Source organism: Drosophila sulfurigaster, chromosome 3 (assembly GCF_023558435.1).
Source record: "Drosophila sulfurigaster albostrigata strain 15112-1811.04 chromosome 3, ASM2355843v2, whole genome shotgun sequence".
In the NCBI taxonomy this organism is placed as follows: domain Eukaryota; kingdom Metazoa; phylum Arthropoda; class Insecta; order Diptera; family Drosophilidae; genus Drosophila; species Drosophila sulfurigaster.
This window is the reverse complement of record NC_084883.1, coordinates 43026855-43045946: the sequence shown is the minus strand read 5'-3', so window position 1 is coordinate 43045946 and position 19092 is coordinate 43026855.

The window sequence follows — 19092 nt, the reverse complement described above, 5'->3', positions numbered from 1 at the left end:
ATTCATACAAAATACAATATTTTGAGATTTATTCTTAATGACAATTAACATCAAATAATATTTGTATAATATGACTTGACTTATAAGATTTGTCTTCAATCACCTTGGATAAAAAATGTCTTCGCTGAATTTATATATTTTAAAATTCAAACATAATAATGGCTATGTCTTTTAAATTAATATTATGATTTGAAGAGGTTTTATTTAAATAATATTCCCTTCACCTACAAAGAGAAAAAACAAAATAATCCTCAAATTTTCTAATTAAGTTTTATTACAATAACAGATAACAAATTTTCTTATATTTTAAAAGTAATATATAACAGGAAATATAATGTTAAAGAGATGACAATAAAATTTTTAAATTGCACGTAATTATCTCATTAATATTGTTTTCATTATTCCATTATTAAAGAGTATTTCATTATTTGCAATCAATTTTATTACATTAAGAAACAACTAAATTTTATATACAAATATCGTTTGTTGGATTGATTATAGGAAAAAAAATAGTTACATGATCTACACAAGAAGATTAAAAATAAAAATTGCTCCAAATTATAATTTTGCAATTGTGAAATACGATTTGAATTTACAGTAGTTTAAAGTCGTGATTCAGAATTGCACATGAATTTCATTCATTTGCGAAAAAATGCATATTTGATCGTTATTATTGCCATAAAATTGATTTAATTAAGAGTTTATCTCGTGTTTGTCAACTGGATAGCAAGTGCTTGTAAAATGAATTGTGAATCACAGTGCGAGGCGTTTTTTGTTCGTTCCCTCGTTCGTTTGTTGCATTTTATTTGTTCCGTTTTCCGAGCTGCAACTGCAATGCAAAATGTTGTTGTTGTTGTCGCTGTAGTTGGTGTTGCTTTTGCTGTTGTTGTTGCTGTTGTTGTTGCTGATGTTGTTGGCGATGTTGTTTTTCTGCTCTCAACCGGATGTTGTGGGAATTTTTGCATTCAGCCGAGTTGCGAGTAGTAGTAAAGTTGCTGTAGCTAAAGCAGTTGTCGCAGTTGTTGTTGTAGTTGCTGTTGTTATAGTTGTTGTTGTTGTTGTGTTGGTTGTTGTTGCTGCTGCGCTGTTGCTGTCATACGCGTTCGCTTAAATGCTTATTTTGTAATAATAAAATGTCATGTGTGACAGCAGCGAGCGCCGCCCCCAGACAAACAGAGGCACACACAGAATACACACACAGTCAGACAGACAGACACACGCACAACACACACATACATATACACAGTGAGTGAGAGAGACAACTAACTTAGTTATCAGCTTTGTTGTTGGCATTTCCTCTCCTCAAAAGTCGCGTCGTCGTCGTCGACGTTGTCGGCGCGAAATTTAATGACAGGCGTACGCCTTTTTTTTCGCACATGCCACAATTTTCATATGCAGGCAGTTCGACCCTCTACTCGTTGTTGTTGTTGTTGTTGTTGTTGTAACCGCTTGCAGCAACCGCTTAACCGTGGTTCAAGTTGTTGTTGCTGCTGTTGCTGCTGGGGTTTGCAATAAGTAAAAAGTTGAACGCTATGCGTGCTCAAAGTCAATTTGCAAGATATTTTCCTGCCAAAAACCTCAAAAAACAAAACACACAGAGAACAACAAGGAGTATGAGATCGAGAACGTAATGTAAACGCTACGTATACTTAATATTTTGTTTTGTTTTTGGGGCTGGTTTGCTTTTGCTTCGCTTTGTTTGCTCTTTCGCGTGTGTCCCTCGACGGTCTGTTTGCTGTTGCCTGACTGACTGACTGACTGACTATCTGAAAAGGGGAGAGGGGGAGAGGAGAGGGGAGAGATTGTATCCTTGTGCCGGACGGGTTCTGTTTGTTTTCGTTCCGCTCGCTTGCCTGCCACAAAGTGGTCTCATTTTCAGTTGCATTTTCCTTATTTTTGTGTAAAATATAATTTCTAGCACAAAAAACTGATGAAATTTTTGCCAGCTACCAAGGGACACACACTCTGCTTCTTCCTCCTCCCCTGGTGGCTATGAAATTATTTAAATTAACAGCTCGTTGCGGATGGGGTTGAGTTCCTTTGTGTGTTTGCAACGCACTTTAAAGGTGACTCAGTTCGGTTTTTGCAAAAACCAAAAAAAAAGAAAAAGGTAGCGAAACAAGATTGATTGCTTAATGAAATGAGGAAGTGGAACATGAGAAAACAAATCAGAAAATTTTTGCTCGAAGCAGGTTTTGTTTTACTATGCTAAATACTACAATACTCTCTAAGAGAAATCACATTTGACTGCGATAAGCTGCAGTTAAGAGTCGCCTACATAATTTATGTTTTGACTTTTTTTTAATAGTTATCTCTGCTATGACTCAGCATAGTGAGCGCACCTTAAACAAAACCTCATCAATTTTTATTTGTGTTGAATGCTTTGCAATTAGTGATATCATAGTGCCATAATTTTCACATTCTATGGCGCAATGTCAAGTTACCAGTTTTATTTTTGCTTGCTTTTGGTCGCTGAACTTTGCCACAAAAAAACTTAAGCGGAAGAATAACAAATTGCAAAAATTGTCGAATGACAGACTGAAAGATGCTTTATGCGCAGTTGTGTCTGAGGAAGTTGTTAAAATTGAATTCAAGCTTTATTCACATCGCGATTTGAATTTGAAATTAGAGTTATAAAGTTTGATTTATTGAAAACTAACAAGCTCTAAAATTTAATTGAATTTAATGACTTTTTCGAAGCTACTACTTTAATTTGAAATACGAATAATAAAATTTAGTTAAGAGGTTTTTTTTTTTTTTAATTTTTTTAAATAATTTTAACATTGCATTTCAATTACTAGTTACATACTTTAGTTTGCTAATTTGTACACACTTTTAAAGCTCGCCACGTTAATTTTACTATTGTCTCAGTTGAATTTTATTTAGGGTTTAAGAGTTAAAGTTTAGTTATTGATAAGTAAGAGTTGTACAATTTTATCTAATTTAATGAATTTGGTCTTATTAATTTTGAAATACGAATATTGAGGTTTGATTTATAGACTTTTCGTTATACTAATTTAAGTTTGGTTAACATTATATAAGTCTTATTTCAACTGTGTGTTGGATATTTTAGTTTTATGATTTTAATGCCTCTTCATAGCTCCTACTTTAAATCTAAGCATTGTCATAATTGAATATAAAATAAGATTTATAAAGTTTGGAATATTTTTAATTGAGAGCTCTAAAATAAAATGGCTTTTAATCATAGTTATCAGTTATATCGATAATTTTAATATAAATAATAGAGTTTAAATTAGTTTGAATATTTTTCAAGTCACTAATCCTTGATAGGTTTAACATAACTTTTTAGTTTCCATACAATACGCTTGTAAGTTAATTTCTATTTGACGCATTAAAATTGAATTTAAATAATGATTTGTATATTAATGATCTATAAAACTTATCTGACTTTTATTAAAGTCTTCAGATTTATTCCAATCTTAAGTACAATAGAGTTATATTACATTTTTAATAATTATCTTTTCTTGATTCCTTAAGACATATTAAATCACATTTTTAAGCTCGTTGATTTTCACGTTCTTTCACACCTTTTACTTTTAATTGAATATTGCATTTGAATCAAAATAAGAATAATTAAGTTTATTTTAGTTTAATGGCTCTTAAATAGTTGGATAACACTTTCAGCTTATCCTGAATTTGATGTACAAATAATAGAGTTTAGATTGAAGATTTTTCATAGCACTAAATTAAGTTTCGTTAAACATTGTTTACTAATATGAATTACATCTTTTATTCTAGCGATTTCTACCGTTTCATTGCTTCTACTATTAATCTCAATTTTGTGTAACTTCAAAATACGTTCCCCTACTTAAGCAGAGGGTATGTAAACAGCGGCTGCTGCCAAAGTTTATTGCTGCCGGCGATAAAATGCCACAATTATAATTCATGGTACTAATAATTTCTCAAAACAAGCCATAAGACAACAAAGGGCGTTTGGGGGCCTGTCGAGGTCGAGATATCAACGATGCTGCTGCCGATGATAAGCGGCGTATTGAAAGCGAGAAAGAGAGAGAGAGAGAGGGAGTGAGTGAGGGAAAAAAAGAAAAACAATTCAGAGGGGTTGCAAGTGGCGGATATTTCGAGTATTTCGACATTTGCGAAAAAAATAAAAATCCCCCTCGGAACGACGAAAAACGCAAATGATTTGGTCACGCGAATAATTTATTATGCGACCTGTGCCGCCATCTCGTGACGATGGCGACGACGACGACGATGACGGCGACGTTGTCGGCGGATGCGACCAAGTGGATAGAGATACAGTGTAGACAGAGAGACACCCACAGTCGCAGTCACAACTACAACCATAAGCAGAGCCATGCCCATAGTCAGAGTCAGAGTCAGCTTTACCCAGTTGGGTGTAGTTGCCTCCCAGCTGCTGCTGCTGCTGCTGCGTCATCCTCAACTTGTTGTCGTCGTTTTCATTCATTCATAGCAATGCGTACTACAAAACTCTGAGCTACAACTGGCGCAGGCAGCGCAGCGCGTACTATGAGATACAACGTACTAGCGCTATGGGATACAGATACAGATACAAACAGCGAGCGTCGTCGTCGTCGTCGTCGTCGTCGTCGTAGCTTCGCGTAGCGTCGCGTCGTGCGACTCTCCGCTGTGTGCATTCATTATCTGCCCAGCTGAGGGAGTGGGAAGCGGGAGTCCAAAGGGGGCAGGGCGTTGTACCCTCCCACATTTTCTTAATGAATGAATTGAAGATAATTAATTCGCTGCCGCTGTCGCTGCCTCAGTCGACGGCGACTGCAGTTTGTGATAGCTGCGGATCAGAGAGAAAGAGTACTATAGAAGGAAGCGGCTTGAGCGGGTGATGGGTGGATGGGGGCGGGGGTGGTTGATGTCTCCCATAGGCGATGTGCAGTTGGCGTGACCGTTGGATAACAGAGACACAGAGAGTTGGGGTGTAGTTGAGGCGGCATTTGTGGTCATGCAATCATCGCCTTTCGCCTTCGCCTTTCGCTTTTCGCTTTTCATGCAACACACAACAACAACAACAACAACAACAGCAACAACAACTGCAACATTTTTGCTTAAATTTTTCATATAAATTCCTCATTTTTATGAGTCGCTCGTGTTGGCAATTAAGAAAGCCAAAGCGAATTCCACATTGATCATATGCTCAAGTGCTTAAATGCTCAACTACTCAGCTACCTAGTATTGCTATCTTTGTATCTATTTAGCTATCTTTCTATCGTTTGTATCTATAGCTACATTTATAGTATATAATGCGGACGGCCTTCTGCATGATTCACTCGACGCGCCAATTAATCTCTTTGGCTATTAAAATGTTATTACTCAAAGTCGAAAAGTGCTCCGAGTGCCCCAAATATTAAGCGAATAATATTATTTCATATTTCTTTCATTATTGTCAAATTTCGATACCGTCTTGGTTGAAAGTTGAAGGGAATTATAATTTGGTGCCTCTTAAAGCCTTTGGTTCACAATCTGGTATATTCTGTATTCTATGGTATATTTAGAAGGTAGTAGTATTTCGATATACCAAATATAACATTTAGTATGTTTTATTAATTTATATAGTATAGTAATTTGGTATATTTTATGAATATATTTTAAATAAAAGACTAAATAAATATACCAAATATAACCTTTGGTATGTTTCAGTATTTTTTCAGTGTATTAATTTGATATATTTCATGGATAATACCGCATTCGAGCACTTTCGAATGTAGCTTTCGTACTTGTTCTTCTGGATTAACGACTTTTACTTTGTGTCTCTAGAAATTTTGCGGTTGTTGGGTCTTAGTTGCTTTGATTGGCAGTCCGGTATATTCTGTACTCTATGGTATATATTAAATGCACTAGTTTATTGATATTCCAAATATAACTTTTAGTATGTTTCAATATTTTTTCAGTACATTTAATTAATAAAATTTAATAATATATAGATTTTTATTTTGTTTTTGTTTAGTATATTAATTTGGTGTATTTTATGAAAAATATCACACTGTCTTGCTTTTATTGAAAATGAGTAGCGGGTATCTCAAAGTCAGCCACATTCGACCGTACCTTTCTTACTTGTTCTTATCGATGTACTACTTTTAATTGTGGCAAATTTTGGCTTACACATATTGGCACGTGTGACTAACCATTAAAATTAATTAGGGTTTCCCCTGCCGCTCATTACTTTGAGAAATTCGATTACCGAAAACTTCCTAGAAATTCTAATTTTTGTTTATCATATTTTATGAGTCACATGGGGAGAAATATAAGTTATTTATTCAATTTCTAAATCAAATGGCATATAAGTGTCAATCCCATTTGCTTGCGAACAACTTTTTTTGCGCTGTTTGAAGTTTATCAGTAATATAGTTTTTGCATGGTTCCATTTTTGGTCGATGACGGCAAGAATTGCAATCTGCTTTCGAGAGCAATAAATTAGAAATATTTCTGTAGGAAATTGCGAAGCGAATGAAGTCATCAAGTCAGCGACAAGTTAACGTCAAACAAAATGTTGCAACCTTGTTTGCTTCTGAATTGGAATTGAAATCGAGCATGCAGCATCGGCGTCAGCATTAACAATAGCTGTTAATGACGTCACACGGCAAACAAACAAACGCATCATCGGCATAAAATTGCATTAAAATTGTATTTTCAATTTCAATTTCACATTGCTGACGGCATCTGGAAACCGAGCGAATGACCAATCAGATGACGAACTCGGGTAATTAAATGGAACCCGCATCGCAAATGCAAAATGTACTTGATGATGATGCTGATGAGGTGTGATGCGGGTGTTAACTCTACATCTATTACGTCAAGCAAATCTGCATAGCTTATCCATTTGATAAGCAAAGATCCAGTTAGAGGCCTCGATTGCCAGAGAGAGAAAGAGAGAGGAGAGAGACTGTGACGCCAATTGGAGTCTGGTCGCGATGTCTCCGTTTGTTTGTCGCACAAATTTCACAAATTGTTCTTTCCATTCTTTGTCATTAAATGGTGAGTGAGCCGACCCAGAGAATGACCGCATCTGTCCCCAAGCTTGGAATTTATGGGTGTTCAGACACACACACACGCACACATATAACTATTGTAGTTCCTTCTCTTTCTAGCTGAGTCTCTGTCTCTTTCTTATGCGCTTTCTCAGCTCAGTGCTCGGTGGCGTTTATTTCTCCAGCGCGTTTTTATCTGCGCAAATATTTACGCTGAACTTTCGTGTCAATTGATGTCACATTCTTGTCCAGCTGCCTCCTCCGTCTCTCCCTCCTCCCTTCACACACATCTCCTTGCTGCTGTTGTGTGTGTGAAATTGTAAAGAAAAGTGTAGAATTTGTGTGCCAACTGACCCGACACTAAATCAGCTGATAATTCGACTGCCGCCCAAAATGCGGAGACACTTGTGGCGATAGCTCTGGAAGAGAGAGGGGGGTAGAGAGAGAGAGGGAGTGTGCGAGGGAGTCTTCTGCGGAGACATCGTCATCATCATCATCGTAGTCATCATCATCTTTTGACTCTGCGTGGGCGACGTCGATTCGTGTTGAATGCTAAGTGAGATTCTATGAGCATGGCTTTACAGCTGCTTCTGCCTTTGTATTTGTGTGTGGGTAGGGTCAGTATCTGTGGCTTGTTTGAACTTGGCATCAAATTGGCTAAAACATATTGTGCATTTATATTTAGCCAATGTCATTACCAAGATTACCCCACGCTCAATGCGTTCAAAGTGCGCCAGCTGGAGCGTTAAAAGAGTGACGTCTTTGGTCACATGATTCACCAAAGCTCCTCAAAATTTATAGATTAAACACAGTTATGGCAGTTTAAATTGTGGATTTTAGAAAGCGTTTATAAATTGGTATTGGAAATTACATCAACTTCTTAATATGTTATATTGATGATATAAAAGTATGTTGCATATTTGGATTATGCTAAATTTTAATAATATATTTGGAAATTAGAATTAATCAAGGTGTTATGTAGAACATCTAAGAAAGCTACAGTCGAGACTGTGAGATACCGGCTACCTATTTTAAATAAAATCAAAACACAAAAATACTTAAATGTACTAAATGTCATATTTGGTTGTCGATAAAGTTCGACATTGGAAATATTCCATAGATTGCAGTCGGCTTAATTAGCCATACAGAAGTATTTCTGATCGCAATCAAATTCTCAGAAATCATAAATACTATAGTTAATATTGCTTATAGCCGATTTTTGTCGATTTGTGGGGTATACCAAAAAAATTATAACAAACTTTATCTACGTGAAAACATAAAAAGTGAAAAAAATAAATATCTGTATGTTTATGGCTATATGAATATATTATATACATACGAATGACTATATCGTAGGGTCTGAGATGCCTCGTTCTGCCAATTTTATACATTTCCTGCATTTATTCCTTTAATGCTGAATGCAAATTTAATAACAGCTTTAAAGTTTTAAACTTGTGATCTGAATATATTATATGAACTTCGGCACTGATTAGAAAATAAATATAAATAATCATTAAGAAATGTGTTAGTATCTGATTCTGTTTATTTATAGTATATTATTTAATTTATGGTATATTTATTTATGTAGTAGTATATTTATTGGAAAATAAATGTATATAATGACTAAGAAATGTGTTAGTATCTGAATGTGTTTATTCTTTATTTATACTACATTTTATAGTATATTATATTCAATTACTTATAGTATATTATTAAACTTCTAGCATATTTTTTTATGGATTTCAAACATAATGATTTTCCTAGGATTTATGTTTGTACCATGCCAACTTTCTTAGTAAGAAGTAAATAAGATGTACTCAAACATTCGAACCTTATAAATTCCATCAAAAGTCGCGTACCATTCATATTAATCTTATTTCATTATCTATTCTCTATCATTTATTAAATTTATTTAAAACCTTTTCTGCCCCTTTCTTAGTGTACAAACATTTATTGTGCTACCCACTTTGCCCAAAATAATTGAAATGTTCAGCAATTAATTTCGAAATTAAATTTTAAGCTAATTTAATTGCTGTGCTCGCTTCCACCTCAGCTGACCAGCATTATTGAGGCAGCCCAGCCAAAGTGTTGACAGGCGACAGCAACAGTCGTCATTATCATTATCATCATCATCATGAGCATGAGCATGGACAACATGATAAAGTCCATTTAAGCAATTATTAGTGAAATTTACTGTTAATTTCAATAACCGGGCGAAAAACACATCAACACAACGCGAGCTGTTGCTGCGGGTCCTTTTTTTCCATAAAGACTGTCGAAGTCTGTTGATGTATGCGTGTGGATAGATGGATGGTTGGATGGATGGATGGTTGGATGGATGGATAGATGACTGCGGGGCGAAAGTCAAACGCATTATTAATGCGATTATTGTACAATGCCAAAATGAAATTCTATTCAACGAGGCGTCACTGAAAATATGCCCGCAAAGCCAGGACAGACAAGAGAGACAGGAAACCAACAACCGAAAACCGACAACCGAAAAACCTCTCTCACTCATACACACTATATATGTATATAGTATATCCATATCCCGCATAAAACGACAACGATTGCGGTTGCATTTATGTGCCCGGAGTAAAAGAGAGAGAGGCGTGGCTGTTATCATCGCCATCGCCATCATCATCGTCATCATCATCGATGTAGTATAAAGTATTTTTGGTGTTTTCGAGGCAAATTGCAATGGAATACTAATTTACAGATACAAATTGACGCGTCGTCCAAACGCAGCGGGCATTCGTTTGGCCTGCTCAATGGGATCAGAGTCAGCTCATAGGAGTTTATTGCGAGGGTTATATTTTTTTTTTTGGTTGTTGTTTGTGTCTGGAGTGAAATTTCGTCTCTCTCTCTCTTTCGCTCTCTATTGGTTTGAAAATTCGAAAATTACGTGACTGCATTCGCAAAAGAAAGGCGCAAGAATTGTTGGAATGTAGAAATTGGGCTGTGACTGAGTTGAATTTTAAATGACGAACGAGCCCGAGAGAGGTGTGGAAAGTCCAACCCAAAGGGGGGGAGGCGCTGTCAACTTAGGAGAGCAGAGGGAGAGACAAGGGGAAAGACTGAAGTCGAGCAGCTCTAATTCAGTACGAGTTTGGCCAACAAAAGGGGTGCTGGGCACACGCAGGCCTTGACCGCCTCGATTCAGGGTCTGCTTCTGCTTCTCAGTCTGTGTCCCAGAGTTCTCTTCTGTTCTGCACTCCTGCGTGTCTGAGTGAGGGGAAAGAAAGAGTTTTGGGAGTTGGGGTTGGGGTTGGGGAGCAACCGGAAGGCTCAAGCACACACATATAAATCAACAAAAAAAAAGCATTCGACGAATAATGTTGTTAATTTTTTAAGTTTATAAGGTCAAAGGGTGTCACCAGCAAAAAAATGCAGTGCGAGAAATGTCAAAAGGCTTTAAATGAAAAAGCACACCACGAACCTAAGGGAAAATATTTTAATAATACAAATTTCAAATGGAAATAAAATTAATTATCCACTTTATTCATGCAAAATATTTACAAATTATTAAATTCCAAATATATGTACTTTAAGAATTTACATCAAACGTCATGCAATTTTAAATTTTGTAATGTAATGTACTATAAATATGTTATTTAAAGTATTATTTATTTAAATACCATAGTGTATTTTTAACAAGTTTGATTTTATACATTTTTTACAAACAATTTGAATTTATTCAATTTTGTGTAAGCAACTTATTTAAAATATTACAAATTTGTTATTTCTTTGTTTCATTTTAAATGTTTTCAAATTTAAACTGAAAGTGATATTATTATTTATTCGAATTTATTTCAAAGTTCTTATTTTATTACTATTGAATATTCACAAATTTCTGATTCTTTCCTTATTATTATATTTTTTTTATTTTCATATAATATTTATTTGAACAACGTTTTAAATTCAAATATATTATATTACGATTTATTTATATTCATTTTGTTAAGAATTTTCGTAATGTTTTTTAAATTTATTATTTTGTTGTTTTATTTCCATACCTCTTTAAATACGTCTCATACTCTTTAGTTTTTTCTGTCAGTGTCTGCTGCAATAAACTACTTGACTTGGTTGGCTCTTCTTTGATGCGCTGCGGCTGCTTTTGTTGTTCGTATCGTATTTTGTACGCCTTTTCACGTTTTCCCCGTCCGCATTTCCATTTCCATATCCATTTCTAGAATTTCTATTGCTATTGCTATTTCTATTTCTATTTCTATTTTGTTCTCTCGTTTTTGGTTTTTTGTTTTGTAATGCGCTGTAATGGTCGTCATTTGCGTACAAATTGTTGACACTTTCGTGGACAGTTGTGTTGGAAGTTCAAACGTTCTCGTGCGTGCATTTGAAATGGGCCATGGTATTTCCTATTTTGCATGATGTCGACTCGATGGAGAGGGGAATGGGAGAAGGGGGCGTGGAAAACTGTGCTGGACAGCAGCGAGCTTAATGGAGTTGTAATGAGTGTGAAAATTAATGTCGTCACATTACTCACGCAGCTAAAATGCGACAGCCAAAGCAGCTGGGGCGAAGGTGAAGAGTACTACATAGATGAACACACACATAAAAAACGAACCCTATATTATACTATATAGGGTTGCTTCCGGGTTAGGTTGGGGTTGACCTGTGCTAATATTTGCCCTTAACTGGAATTGAAGCAGCCGTAATCAATTGAGCGCCAGTGAAGCACGCAGCTAACATTAGCTGCGAAAAGGGGTGGCCCCGATATTTACATAGTGTTTGCCTCTATTTGAGCATCTGACTCATAGAGTCATGCAGTTAAAGATTAGATAGAGCACCATAGTAAATAATTATTAATATAGATTACGCTTTGAGAGGCTCTACTACTACTATTTATTAAGTCACAGTGGGCCTCGCTTTTTCCAATTGCGATCTAATTTGGTATGGAAACTGCGACGTTTATTTGCGGGATTTCCCAACGATGAATGTGATATCAGAACTGCATTTAAATTGCGCACAAATTAGCGTTGCAATCTTCAATAGTGTCTCTGAAACTTTTAATAAAACAATTGCATGAGTATATAGCTATATAAATAGCAACAAATTGATGGTATTCCCCACAGACTGACTTGACCTAAATATGTGCTTAGGTTGAAAACAAATCTTAAAAGCATATGGAATCCCCAGAGCTTTATTAGGGAAAGTCTCGTTGTTTTTCCCAAGAAATTTATATACCAATAAATGTAATTTTTTTATAGATCAAAAGTCGTAATTTGTGGTTTAACCCAACGATTTCGCTATTTTTTTAATCAAAAAATATCAAAATAATAGGGGCAAGTCTCTTTGATTTTTCCAAAGAAATTTGATATATTAATATATGCAATTTGTTATTAAGTTATAATGAAAATACTATACTAAGAATTGTGCTTTTTTAAAAATCTCATGACACAATTTGTGACATTATTTCCAAAGAAACTGAAATATAATAATATAATATAATAAGTGAGTGTTTTATTTTTTTGGAAATCAATATTCGTAATTTGTAGCATAGATCAATTATATTCAGAAGTCGAAAGTTTTCCCAAAGAAATTGCTATAGTAATATTATATTTATCATTTTTGTAGATCATAATATTAAAATCTGATTCATTATTCATCAAATTTTTAAAGTCGTATAAAACAAGTCAATATTTGAAATAAAATCTCTAGTCTTGAAGTTTACCAAAATTAACTTCAATTCTAATAGGAGTATTTTTTATAGTTCAGAAATCGCGAATTTGTGAATCTGAAGTTGAATAAAAACTAAATAATTAGACTAAGTTCGTAGTTTTCCCAATGAAATTGTTGTTAAAATAAATGTAATTTTTTGTAGATCAAAAGTCGCAATTTTGAATTCATTATTCTTAGGTTCAAAGACTTGAAGATTGTATTGTAGATATTATCGATAATTTGCTTCTTTTGTTTCAGTTTTTTTTTTTGACTCGAGTACCTCAATGTTTGGCCACATGTGGAACTGTGGGACTTTTGGGACTCCAATGCGGTGCTGATGTTGCTGGTATCAGTCATGTGGGCAGAGATTTGCGTCAGCTTCGTTAGTTAGCAGCCCCGAAAAAAAAAGAGAGAAGCGAAACAAAAGAGCTTTGATTTATGTGGATGCGCAATTGCTAAACCTTTGAAGCGACAGCCGGAGCGACAGTAAAGATACATAAATATTTGTATATTTCTAGGTGACTGTAAATCATCATCATCAGAGGGCAGCTGCTTGTTGCGTGTGGTGTTGGTAGCCGTAGACAGTAGGAGATGCAGATGAAGATATGGATACGAAGACGTTTTTTGGGCTGCAGCACGTAGAATTTGGGGTTGTGTATCTGTGAGATACGTGGCGTATCTAGGCGCAGTCTCACAAATGTATGTAATTGCTTGGGCAATGTTAATAAATATGACTTCTCAAATATTTACAAAAGTCGCGAGCGAACTGAAAAGTTGAGAACTCGACTGATTCATAATATTTTCTGCGAACTTTCAAGGTGTTTGGCTTTTGATTGTTTTGTTATTGTTGCCTCTGGTTATTTTTCATGATTATTATTTGTCAGTCATTATTATTCATAGTTGTTGTTTTGATACTCGTAATGGAAGTGGAAACGAGCCGCGAACCATTTTATAAATAAACTGCATGCCGTGATAAAAATAGAATTTTTGCCGAGTGCGATTTTTGCAACAACAAAAAAACGCAACATTAACAACAGCTGCAAAACTATGCCATTTGTTATTGTAGTTCTTATTATTGTTGTTATTGTCGTTCTCTTTGTTTTGTTGTTGCTGTTGTTTCGCGTAATGAGAATTTTGCAAATTTTCAACCCACACGCGACTCACTCAAAAGTCAACGACGTCAACAAAAATCATCATCATTCCGATCATCATCATCAACATTAAAGTTAACATCTTCATCATCGTCATTCTCTAGATTATTATTGTTGTGGCTGAACCTGCTCGAGAGACGAAGCTCTTAACTATTTTTATAACCAAGCCAAGCGAATTGCCATTTTCGTTATTTATTATTATTGTTGTTGTCATCATCATCATTGTCGTTGTCGTTGTCATAGTTGTTGTTGCATTTTGTGTTCTGCATTCGAAAATAGCTTCAAGTTCGATGTATGACTAAAAATAGTAACCATAATATGAGTTGAAGTATCTTTTCATAATCAACGGAACGCAACGAACCCAACTGTTCATACATAATTGCACAACGAAAAGTGCTTTTTGTGTTAATGAGTCGCGTTTCTTTTTTTTTGTTTCTTTCTCTCTCGTTCAATTATATCGAGCGTGTGGCAGGAGTTTCTATAAATAATTAGCTAAAGTTCAGCAAAACGAAAATTTGAATTTCTAATTGACTGAACATGCATTTTGTGAATTTGTCTTAAGTGACTTTTATTAACGAAACACACGAGTCTCGCAATCACGTCATTAAAAGTATCTCTAGAGAGATTTCTCACTTCTATTTAGTTAATATATGTGTGCATTGTAGTTTTATGTTGCCATAAAATAATAACAATATAGACTGCATAGTATACTGAATGAAGTTCCGCTTCTTTGTACAAAAGAATATTTAAATTTATTTCAAGTTTAGCGCACGGGAAATCCGCCTTTGTTTGAGCGGTTTTAAAACATTTAATTTGGAACTTTATTTTAATACGAAATGCATTAATTTTTGCCTAATGATCTCTATTCATTTCATTGATAATTATTTGCAATGCACTGAAAAAAAAGACCAAGTTCTTAAGTATAATATAATATTCTTTTCAACTTCTAATAAGACTTTTCTTCTTAAAACTTTAAAATTTTTTCTTCTTATTAATAAGAACTTGGGTCTTACATTGAATGCTCTTGAAATTAAGTTTAGTTTTCTAACATCAGGATTTTCATGTTATTGCTGCACTTTTGAGGGCAAAGTTCTTAGTACCAAGATCAAAATCTTAATTTTATAATTTTGTTTTTTTCTGCAGTGAAAGAAAATTATTATATCACAAAAACTCATAAGGATTTTAAATTTATTTATTAATACAAAATTTTATATTTGCTTTTAGAAAATACTTTCAGAAGAGTCCTGTGAATATTTGTTATAAAAAGTGTAAAACAGAAATAAATGATTTTAATTTCATTAAGAAGCCAATTGAATTTGTTTGTTCTATCATATAAGCTCTTTGAAATTTAACATTTTCCAAAAATTTAATTTCATTGAATTACTGCATTTTTAGATTAGGGAAATTTTAGACTAAAATACGAGTTTAAAAATGGTTTTAAAATATTGTGATTAATATGAAAAAACAATATCGTATACCGTGACGATATTATCGACGACGATTTCGCTTATTTCGCCATAATTCACTTAATATATTTTTTGTTTGGCTTTGATCATTCGAATGATTTGCATTTTGAGAATTAATGGAGAGAGAAAAGAAACGGCAACGGCAACGCAGCAAAGTGAAACAACAACGAACAGCTAGTTTTGTTTATTGCGTATTTGTTCAATTTGTGTTATCGACAAACAGACACAACTACTACTTGTATAGTGTATCTGTATGTGTGTGTGTGTGTGCATATATAAATATATAGAGATACATCGATCTATCTGACTGTTTGACTGTCTGTGTGTTATTCAATTTTTGGTGATGATGCGAAAACAACAAAACAAATTTGTTGAAACTAAAAATACATTTATTAAAAATAAGTAGATACACAGCCTGCAGCTATACATAGATACACACGCACACACACACTCACATACACCTGCACAAGTAGTTTTGAGATACATTTAAAGATAGATAATTTTGTCTATAGCAATTGTTGCACAAACAACTTTTGGCTTCGAGTTTTTGGCTCTGCGTCGTTTCACCTTGAGAGCGGGACAGAGACAAAAAAGAGGTTTATAGAGGGAGGTCTAGAGTGAGAGGTAAGGATGGAGAGGGAGGGAGATAGAGACTGCTATCAAAATAGCTAAAATGTAAACAAATGTTGACAAAACCAAAACATTGAAAGGGTCTGCGGCCAATGATGACCAGAATCAGCCACAGCAGAGCTCGTCTCTTCTTCTCCCCTCCTTCTCTTCCTCATCCTCCTCCTCTATGTCCTGCTGTGTGTATTTGTTACGCATATCTTTCCGGCACTTAGTTTCGCTTACCAAAATGACCAAAAAAGCCGCAGCAAAAAAAACCAAAATCGAACTGGAACGCCGAAAGCGGAAGTGCCTCTAATTTCAATATGGCTGCTGCGCCTCCCCCACTTGACGCTTAACACAATTGCTGACACAATTTCCGAGATTTATTGCCTAGCACACTCACACACACACACACACACTAACACACGCACAACCACATAACATAGTGTGGCGGCATTTCTGCTGGTTGTCAAAGGAATTGGATACGACCAGGAAAAAAAGCAATGTAGGAAAGCTACAGTAGAGTGTTCTCAGCTGTGAAATACCCGCTACCCACTTTGAATAGAAGCAATGAGTGTAGTATTAATTTCAAAATATACCACATAAATATATCACAAAAATACTAAAAATATACCTTAAGATACATATACTTAGAATATTATACTATATTATTACTAAACAAGTATAATAAATATAACAAATGATATATTCGGTATATTAATATAGTTAAATATACAATACAAATACTAAAAATATACTGAACGATGAATTTGTGGCATTTCAAATACTAAAAATGTACCAAATGATATATTTGACATATTATACTTTATTTATATGTCAAAAATACATCATATATCACATTTTTAGTATTTTTTCTGTATATTATTTGGTATATTAAGAATAATACCGCACTGCTTTGCGTTTATTCGAAATGGATACAGTCAAATAATACCATAGAATAAAAAATATACCAGATTGTCAGCCAAAGCAACTAAGTCTCGTAGAAGGTAGTCACAAACAAAAGTATTTCTTAAATTACTTTAACAATTTGTATGTGATCTCGACTTTTCAGTAATCATAAGATTATTATTGTATGTTCTAAAAATCGCCACTAACTTTGAAATTACGCTTGTTATTCATTACAAGTGCTGTCGAAAATAAAAATAATATCTCTATCTTTTATAGTCTTTAAGATCATTCGGATGACTGACATGGATGTTGACGTTGATCAAGAATTTAAATTTTTTATGGGTTCTGAGATGCCTCCTTTTGCCTGTTACATACATTTCCTTCCTGCAAAAAGTTATAATACCCTTCTACCCTATGGGGTAGCGGGTATAAAAATGCGCAATGGGTCCGTGCAAAATAAATCAAATGAAATCGATGATTTTCCTTTTACCGTTATATTATGTCATGTTCTTCCGGCCGCACTCGACCAGCAGCAGCAGCTCGACTGCGACTGTGACTTCGATTTCGACTTGGAATGTGTCAACAAGGGTTACCTCCAAATAGGATTCGATTGGTTTGAATTTGGTTTGATTTTCTCTACATTTATTTTGTTCACTTCTTGCCACTTGTAAACTTCTTGATATCAGTCAGCAGCGCCCGAGGAGGCCAAAAGAAAAGCCACAGAAAAACTCATCTGCATTTTGGGGCTCAGTTGCAGAACTTCATAAATGATGCGGAAGCGAAACAAAAGCAAAAAAAAAGCGAGCAAAAGAATAGCAAGTGGAGGATGAAGAAACAAAAAAAACAACTGAAACTCTCAAAGCGAATTTGCACAAAATGTTGCCTTGGGTTTCAGAGTGGCTGACACGCCCCCCGCCACCGCCTCCGCCCTCTTTCCCCTCGCTGCCAACGTAGTTGGAAATTTTCATTTGGCTGTCACACAATGACAAATGAATTTTGAAATAAGCGCTCGTATCCGCTTGATTGTTTGTTTTTGGGTTTCAGTCGCAGTCGCAGTCGCAATCGTAGTCACTAATCCCCACACTCCGGCACCTGCCCCTCCCTCTCCCCCTACCCTCCCTACCGCCCACCTCATCAGCCAGTCACAGACGGAACTTCTACAACTGCTTTTGCTGCTGCAGCTGTGGGTTCCTCTAATATGTGTTTGTGTTTGTGTGTCTTTGTGGTGTACTCTATGTGTGTGTGTGGTGTACTGTATGAGTGTGTGGGTTGGTTGACGGTGTCAATGATTGGCATTGAGCAGAAAGTTAAATTGATTTCAATGCAGCGCAATTGAAATTGAAAAGCGCAGCGTTTTGTGAATGCGCCTGACATTTGCATATCGAACGGCAATTTACTGTTCCACTTGACAGCCGCAAAGCAAGGGAGTTTTCCAATGAGACACCACTACTCACAACTCACTGCTCACCACTACTACTACTAACCAAAGTCGATGAACAAACACACGCGTACAAACTCTCTCACATACATATGACTTCAGCTTCAGTGCCATCTTTATTCGATGCTTTAAGATGCAGCTGAAAACTTAAAGTTAGCGACGGGAATATTTATATTTGCCAATTAGAACTTTTAAATAATATAAAATAAAGTGAAGTATATTGCATATATGATAGCTTAATGTAATTTCAAATACTCTTATTAAACTCAACTCAATAAAATGTTATTGAAATCGTAATTTTAATATAAAACTATTTAGTGTAATTGAAGTCCTTACAAATGTATCGCAAATTTATATTTAATAAATTATTGCATTTATTATTACTTAACATTACCGCAGATGGATTCATTTAATTGTTCAATTGAAAACAGATCTTATGATTTTAGAATTTTACAAGATTTAAACATTAAAATAATATATTTTACGAATTCAAATTAAAAATGGAAAAAATTAAAGAATTTTCAATTCAGAAGTCTAGCCTCAAAATTATTGCTTTATGTTTCAAAAGATCTTCAGCTTAAGACTTGTGCTCTAGTTTTTAAAACATTTTGTGTTGTTCTCTCTTGGAGAACAGAAGAATAATATTTAAGTATTAACATTTATATTTTAAGTATATGGTCGTAGTTTTTTATTACAATATTTTCAGTTTCAATGATTTATTTTACAAAAATGTAAATTTAAAATTTCACTTAATGAATTGTATTGAACAATATTGATTAATTTTAAATATCTACTTCATTGGCTTAAGTTATTCATCAGCCATCAATATGATAGGTTACTTAAGTATAAGCAAATGATTA